This window comes from Ursus maritimus (genome assembly GCF_017311325.1).
Source record: "Ursus maritimus isolate PB19 chromosome X unlocalized genomic scaffold, ASM1731132v1 scaffold_X1, whole genome shotgun sequence".
Lineage (NCBI taxonomy): Eukaryota > Metazoa > Chordata > Mammalia > Carnivora > Ursidae > Ursus > Ursus maritimus.
In genome coordinates, this window is record NW_024423319.1 from 105,942,771 (window position 1) to 105,950,432 (window position 7,662).

Consider the following 7,662-nt stretch of genomic DNA (forward strand, 5'->3'; position numbering starts at 1 on the left):
ATGGGACCAGCTCAAAATGGGGTCCCCAATCCTCCGCCATATTTTCTTAGCTATTGTCTGTATTTCAAAACGTACTTTAAAAGATGAATAAATTGAGTTACATAAACATCTGTAACTTGACCAAAATGTCACTCTGCATTTCTAGAAGGTTTTGAACTAACATCCTACCTAATACAACTGTTGGTCTTGCTAGGCCTTTGGAGATTTTCATTAAATGACACATCAAGGGTAGAGTTGATGATACTCCCATGTTCAAGACACACCGTTGGTCAGTGAAATGTCCCTGTCACGTTTACTTGGTCTTCTCATTTTCCTTCCTTTCTCACCCCCAGTCCCTACTTCTAATCTTTTCCCTGGGGCATAGGCAAACCGTAGACCAGTTAAGTTCTACCGTTCATTTGTATGTGCGCTTGGTTTGGTGTGTGTGAATTTTTAATAAAAAAAAAATACTGGTAACGTGCTGTCAATCTCACTGTTTTTCAGCACCGTAATTTTCTAATACTCTATTCGTGTTACTGTGTGTCATTCTATTGCTTCAAACTGCTATATAGGAATTGTTGCAAGTATTCATCATGTTTTAGTCATTTCCCTGGTGATGAAACATAGATGATCCTCAAATCCTGGCTACCTCAAACCATGTTGTCAGAAATATCTTTGTACCAGTCCTCTTAGAGGTGGTAAGAAGATTTCTCAGGGATACACAGCCAGGGCTGAGCGTTCTGAGTCAAATGGTATAGGCCTACTTAATTTCTCTAACACTGCCAGATTGCTTTCTAGAATATCTTTGCCTGTCTACATTACCACATGACCACTCACACTTGGAATTATCCAGCTGTGGAATGTTGTATTTTCCAACGATGGTTGCAGCAGTATCTCCCAGCCCGCATGCCTCTCTAGAAACTTCTAACCCTATCACCATTAAGAAGTCAAGTCTTGTGCTCTTCCCCTTGAATGTGGGCATGCGTTTGTGAGTGTTCTGGCCACAAGAACGTGGCAAAAGTAACACTAGATGACTTTGGAGGTCAGATTATAAAAAGTGATTCAGCTTCTACCTTGCTTGCTAACACAGTTGCCCTGCAGCCCTGAGCTGCCTTGCATGAGATCTGACTTGTCTGAGACCACCATGCTGTGAGGAATCCCCAACTAGACCATGTGATAGACCACAAGGAGAAGCCTGAATGAGGAGAAAGACATGTGTGGTCATCTTCTAGTTTCTCCGGCTACAGACACCTTCTGACCTTGGGCCTGAGCCTCATAGCCAACCCTTTCCTAAATTCCTGCCCCACAGAAACCATGAAAAATAATAAAATGGTTGTTGCTGCTTTATGCAGCTATGTTTTGTGGTGATTTGTTACATGGCAGTAGTAATCAGGAATACCAGTTTTCTGGTTTTTGCTAATAGGATGTAAATAAAGTGTACATTTCTGTCATTACTGGTGATCGTGAGCATCTTTTAATGTGCTTAAGATATTTGTTTCTTCTTGAGTTAAGTGCCTGTTTAAATTCCTTTGCCCATTTTTCTGTTGTGTCCTTGATAGGAATTCCTTTTAAATTCCAGATAGAAGGCCATGTCAGTTTTACACATTACATATGACTTCTCATGTTCTTTCATCTCTATTAACTTTATCATTGAATAGAATTCTTCATTTTGACAGAACGCAAGTATTTTTCCTTCTATGTTGTGCTTTTTGCATTTTGCTTAAATCCTTGCCCATCCCAAGGTTATGAGTTTATTTTCCTACATTGTTTCATTTATAGTTTACTCTTCATATTTAGGTGTTTGATCCTCATAGAGTCCAAATTTTCTAAGGTGTTATGTAGGGATATGGTTAAATTTTCTTCAAAAAGGGTTTTCCAGCATTGCATGCTAGCCAGTTTATCCTTTGTTCTTTGATTTGTGTATGGAACCATCTTTATTGTATATTAGGGACATGGGTCTGCTATGATTCTGTCTTCTGCTTCATAGCTCTTTTTGTTTGTTTTTGCACCAAAACCATTTTGTCTTTTTTATTATGACTTTTAGTTTGCCTTAATATCTGGTAGAGCAATTCCTCACTCTTTGGTCATCTTTTTTCAAAGTTGACTTAACTATTGATAGACCTTTAGACTCCTATGCCTGTTTTAAAAGAGATTTATCAAATTTGTCAAAATGAATTCAGTTGGAATTTTTATTGGAATGGATTTGAATATAGGTGAATTTGGGGTAAAATTGGCATCTTTATAATAATCATCCCTTCACGAGCATAGAATTTTTATGTTTTTTCTTTGAGTGTTAAAGATTTCCTCTAAGCAGTCCTGGGCATTTTTGGTGAACTAATTCTTAGAAAATTTATAGCATTTGGTTCTCTTGTTAATGTTATTTTATATTTGATTGTATTTGTAGTTGGTTGCTGATACAGGAAAATTCTATTGATAATATATTCAGTCACCTTGCTGAACTCTCTGAGTAGTTGAATTTGTGATTTGGTTAGACTTTTTTTTATGAGGTTGATCACATCATCAGCAAATGGCAGTTTTAATTATGCCTTTTATGAGAAGGTGGGCCAAATCCCACATTTTAAAACTTGATGTATTTCAAGTACGTTCAAGAAGAATGTTCATTGTTGCAGGGCTTAATGATATTAAGGTAAGAGTTTCATTGAATCAAAACTATGACATGAAGAAGGAAACATTTCCCACCTATTTTTTTAGGAATACAAGATAAAGGTCACTATTGGCAGGTTTCCTTCAGTGGTAGACCATGGAAATTTAAAATAGCCTGTGGAACTTTCACAAGATTTTATTTAATTTCAGCAGATGTCAACTGAACACTATAATGTAGGACTCAAAAAAGTAAAAGATAAAATTCCCTGCTCTAAGGTTGTGTCCAGAGTAAAGGGAGGGGATAAAGAAATAAAAAAATGAACACTTACCTAACATTGTGAAAAATATGATGGGGTGTTACGTGATCAGGGAAGGGAGTGTGCTGAACTTTCTGGCTATGTGAGGAGGGTTTTGTAGGCATATTTATAAGATGTTCAGGTGTTAGTAATCCTCATTCTTTATCACATTTTCCTTTGGTTTGACCATGAAGGTGATATGGAATCAGGTAATAAATCTTCCTAATTACTTTTTTGTTAATTTTCTAGATGACATTTATTAAAATTCTAAACAGCCCTTTCATGACTACAAACATACTATTGATTAATAACCTCTCATTAGGGACAGAGAAAACTTGGCTAAAGTTCATGTGAAGTTTCAAAGTTTCTGCCAAAGAGTTCAGATAGTTAAAGGCTGCTGTTTCTTAACTTCCAGATTGGAGCAGACATGGAAGTAAGAAACCAAAAATAGCCAAGCAAATGGTTGTGATTAAGTCAAGTGTGAATGAAAGATTTGCTTAATTTGAGTTTATTTTGCATTATTATACCAAGTGTGCTGTGACAGGAAGTTGTTACTCTTAAGAATATGCACAAAAAGAAGGTGAACTAGGTTGGCAGAATTGATAAGTTAAATCTACCAATAGAGGTTGAAATCCTGTACAAATAGACAGGTGTTAGGAAGGACACTCTCCACATGAAAACTGCAGACAAAATAAATAGCTAGGAAGAGGAGTTGTCTCTGAAGTCCACCTCAAAGGGTGCATGCCAGATGATCAACTGAGTCTACTCAAAGCCTATGCCTTTTCAAAAAAGAAAAAATTTGATCAGAAATATAACGATTAGGGGCGCCTGGGTGGCATAGCGGTTGGGCGTCTGCCTTCGGCTCAGGGCGTGATCCCGGCGATCTGGGATCGAGCCCCGCATCAGGCTCTTCTGCTATGAGCCTGCTTCTTCCTCTCCCACTCCCCCTGCTTGTGTTCCCTCTCTCGCTGGCTGTCTCTATCTCTGTTGAATAAATAAATAAATAAAATCTTTAAAAAAAAATATATATATAACGATTAGCCTTGAAGCCCTTACCTGGTCCGATTGCTGAATGGTCTCATATTCCTCACTTACATGACTTTCCTTTGGGGAAGTGTGGGCATTCCACGGTGTTGAAGGCTTGGCACTGACTACCTCATTCCTTCCTTTCCCCAGTATACTGTTAGGTGATGTGGTTGTGTGCCTTAAATTTGAGTAAAGATAGAGTATTGCTTAAAACTATCTAAGTATGTCACATAAAGAAAAGCTCTCATTAACATACTTCATATCAACTGGGAAACATCTTTAAAAATCTTGCAAATGCTTTCAGTGAATTTTTATTCATTTATTTAGTCAGCCAACAAATGTTTAATTTATCTTCCAATATTTACCTTCCAATTGGTTGGCAGTAACAACTTACTTGCACTGAGGAAGATAGAAATATATAAAGCAAAAATTTAATGATATCCTTTGCATAATTGGAAGATGAGATTTAAAAATGGTAATCATGTTTTAATAAGCACAGCCAAGAATCCAGTTCTTCCATTTGGAGCTATATATTATTGTGAGGTGAATTTTCCACTATGACGTTTGTTAAAACCAAATATCTGAAACAACTGACTTAAAATTGATCACCAAATGTTAAACCAAGATTTTAAAAATTACCGTTCACTAAAGTACAATGGTAGTGATAATTTTAATGAAATAGTGAATAAATAACTAAAGTATCAAAGTTCGAAATATGAAATTTATGTTAAAATCTTTCACATTTATTGTAATTGCATAGATCTTCTAATGTATGAAATATGTTTATATGCTATTATACACAAAACTTACAAATAAACATAAATACATGAATTTGGTATGCAAGCTAATTTTTTTAAACATTTTTTGGTTAGACTGTTAGTTCCATGAGGAAGGGGATTTTTTTCCCCTGTTTTGTTCATTGATCTATTTCAAGGGTCAAGACTAAGGGTTGACACACTACTGCTTATAGGCCAAATCCGGCCTGCCTCCTGTTTTGTTTTTTTTTTCTTTTAATAACAAAAAGTTTTACTGGAGCACAGCTACACTTACTCATTTGGTGGCTGCTTTCACATTATAACAGGTGACTTGAGTAGGTGTGACAGGACCATATACCTTACAAAGCTGGCCATTTACAATTTGGCCCTTTATAGAAAATATTTGCTGACCCCTCATATAGAAGCATGTTTAACATTTAACAGATGGTAGGTGCTCAGTAAACATCAGTTCAATGATCACAAAAGGTTGGAGACTAGTTTAAGATCACAGATATGGTAGCTTCTGCAATTCAGGGTCAGCTTGTGAGATTTTTATGCCCATAGGTTGTGTTTGAAATTGGCATAACTGTGAAGAGGCAGTGTCCAAATTTAATGCTTCTGCCCTTCTGCTGGTTACATTACAGAGTAATAGTTTGGGATTCCTGTTTTGGCTTTCTAAAGGGGTGGCCAAGAGCTTGCATTCTACTTCTCTAGAGTATTACTTGTTTTTGAAGAAGTGGGATTGGAGGGAAAGCCATTCAGAATTCTCTAGAGGCAAATGTGATGGACAAACTATTTACAAATAGATGAATGGATAAAAAGATGTGAGATATAGATATAGATAAGGTGGGATATTACACAGCCATAAAAAGGATGAGGTTTTGACATTTGTGACAACGCAGATGGACCTAGAGGGTACGATGCTAAGTGAAATAAGTCAGACTAAGAAAGACAAATGCCATGTGATTTCACTTGTGGAATTGAAAAAAAAAAAAAAACCAAAACAAATGAATAAACAAACAAAAAGTAGAATCAGATCTATAAATGCACAGAATAAATTGATGGTTGCCAGAGGGAAGTTGGGTGGTGGAGGGGATGGACAAAATGAGTGAAAGGGAGCGAGAGATACAGGCTTTTAGTTACCAAATGAAAAAGTCACGGGTACGGTAAAGGGCATATAGCCAATGATACTGGAATAGCACTGTATGGTGGTAGATGGGAGCTACACTTGCGAGCGTAGAATAACTTGTAGAGTTGTTGAAACACTATGTTGTACACCTGAAACTAATGTAGCATCGTGTTTCAACTACATTCAAATACAATTTTTAAAAGACTAAAAAAATTAATTTACAAAAAAAAATAAATACTGTAAAGTTTGGGCACTGACCACTCTAAATAAAAATCTGCTGTAATTGACTTTGTATTCCTATCCATCTATACTACTGTATACTATGATTTTCACCATTCTATAGAGGTACTGTGTGGAATGTTAGAGGACCTAGGATCTTGATGGGGAGACCCATTGACCATCATAAAACCTTGGATTTGAGAAAGCAGGAGTTGTCATTCAGTCCTGTCTTTGACTCTGTGGAAACATTTAGACCACATCTATAGAAAATGCCTTTACAGGCCTGCTTTGAGTTTCTTTGATGACAGAGAACTCATCAACTAACAACAAAGCCCTTTCTACCATTGGAAGCTCTGATTGTTAGGATTTTCTCCCTTGGGTTGAGCCAAAATTGTAATTATAACATAATTTCTTTTTCTTTGTTTAAATTCCAAACTAGTTGCATATGATGGATTATATTTTTTTTCTTAATATAGTTGTAGCTATTTCTGTTCTCCTTTTTTAAAGAGACTTTTAGAAAGAAATGACATTGTTACTATTATTCTAATTATAGTGTAAAATACAAATTTTAATATATCAAATTATAGGATGTCCAACCCAATAGCTAGAAATTGGAGCCATTGTGATAAAAAGAAAAAATGTGTAATCCGTCCCTTTCTGTTTTTTTCAATAGAATTAAAGTTTTCTCACATACCTTAGGTATCTGATCTTGCTATTTTGCAGAATGATGATATAGCTATGACACTGGGGTATACAACGTGAGTAGGAATTATATTTGAAGACTTATACTGTTTTTCTGCCCTACTTTTTAATGTCCTGGAAAGGCAGGTAAAAATCGTTAACATATTTAACGTCTGCTGAACTTGAGCAGAGAACTCCAGGGATTGGGCAGTGAGTATTAGAATGATTTGACCATAAACCTGGGGGCCAAAGTTCGAAGAGGCCTGGGACTTTTCCACAGGAGGGCAGTTGGATCAATCACCCCCTTTGTAAATTAGCTTTAAAAAACACCAGTGTGGGCCTTTTTTACTTTGTCAAATGTATTACCTGTATTTTTAAACTTATTTTTAAACTTGTATTTTATGAGCATTGTACAGAAAGCATAAAATATTGACACAATCAGAAAAAACATGCTGTTTTCAATTAAGACAACAAGAACTTAGAGAACCCTTACAACCTTACCAGCCCTGAAATAAAATGGACAAAATACCTAATGATGTACAGATAGGAAAGGATGCATCATTGTTAGAAAATAAAAATAGCCCCTTTTATTACCTTGCTCTTATAAAAACATAGTACTGAACAAGTAGATGAGAAAATAATGAATTATTGTTGTTTCAAAGCTCCTTGTTAGGAGGAAAAAAGGTTTGTGGGAGAAGTAAGAATGGAGAGAACCTAGAAACATTCAAACTAGAAACATAGAAACATTTTTTTCTTTTAAACTGTGGGGAAAGAATTGTTTTCATACACTTGTAAGACTATCAGCTATAGCTAGTACCTTTGAGTTTTGCATGTTTGATTTTGACCTGTTTATGTTTCCCATTTTAAAATACTGAATCAGAGGGGCGCCTGGGTGGCACAGCGGTTAAGCGTCTGCCTTCGGCTCAGGGCGTGATCCCAGCATTATGGGATTGAGCCCCACATCCGGCTCCTC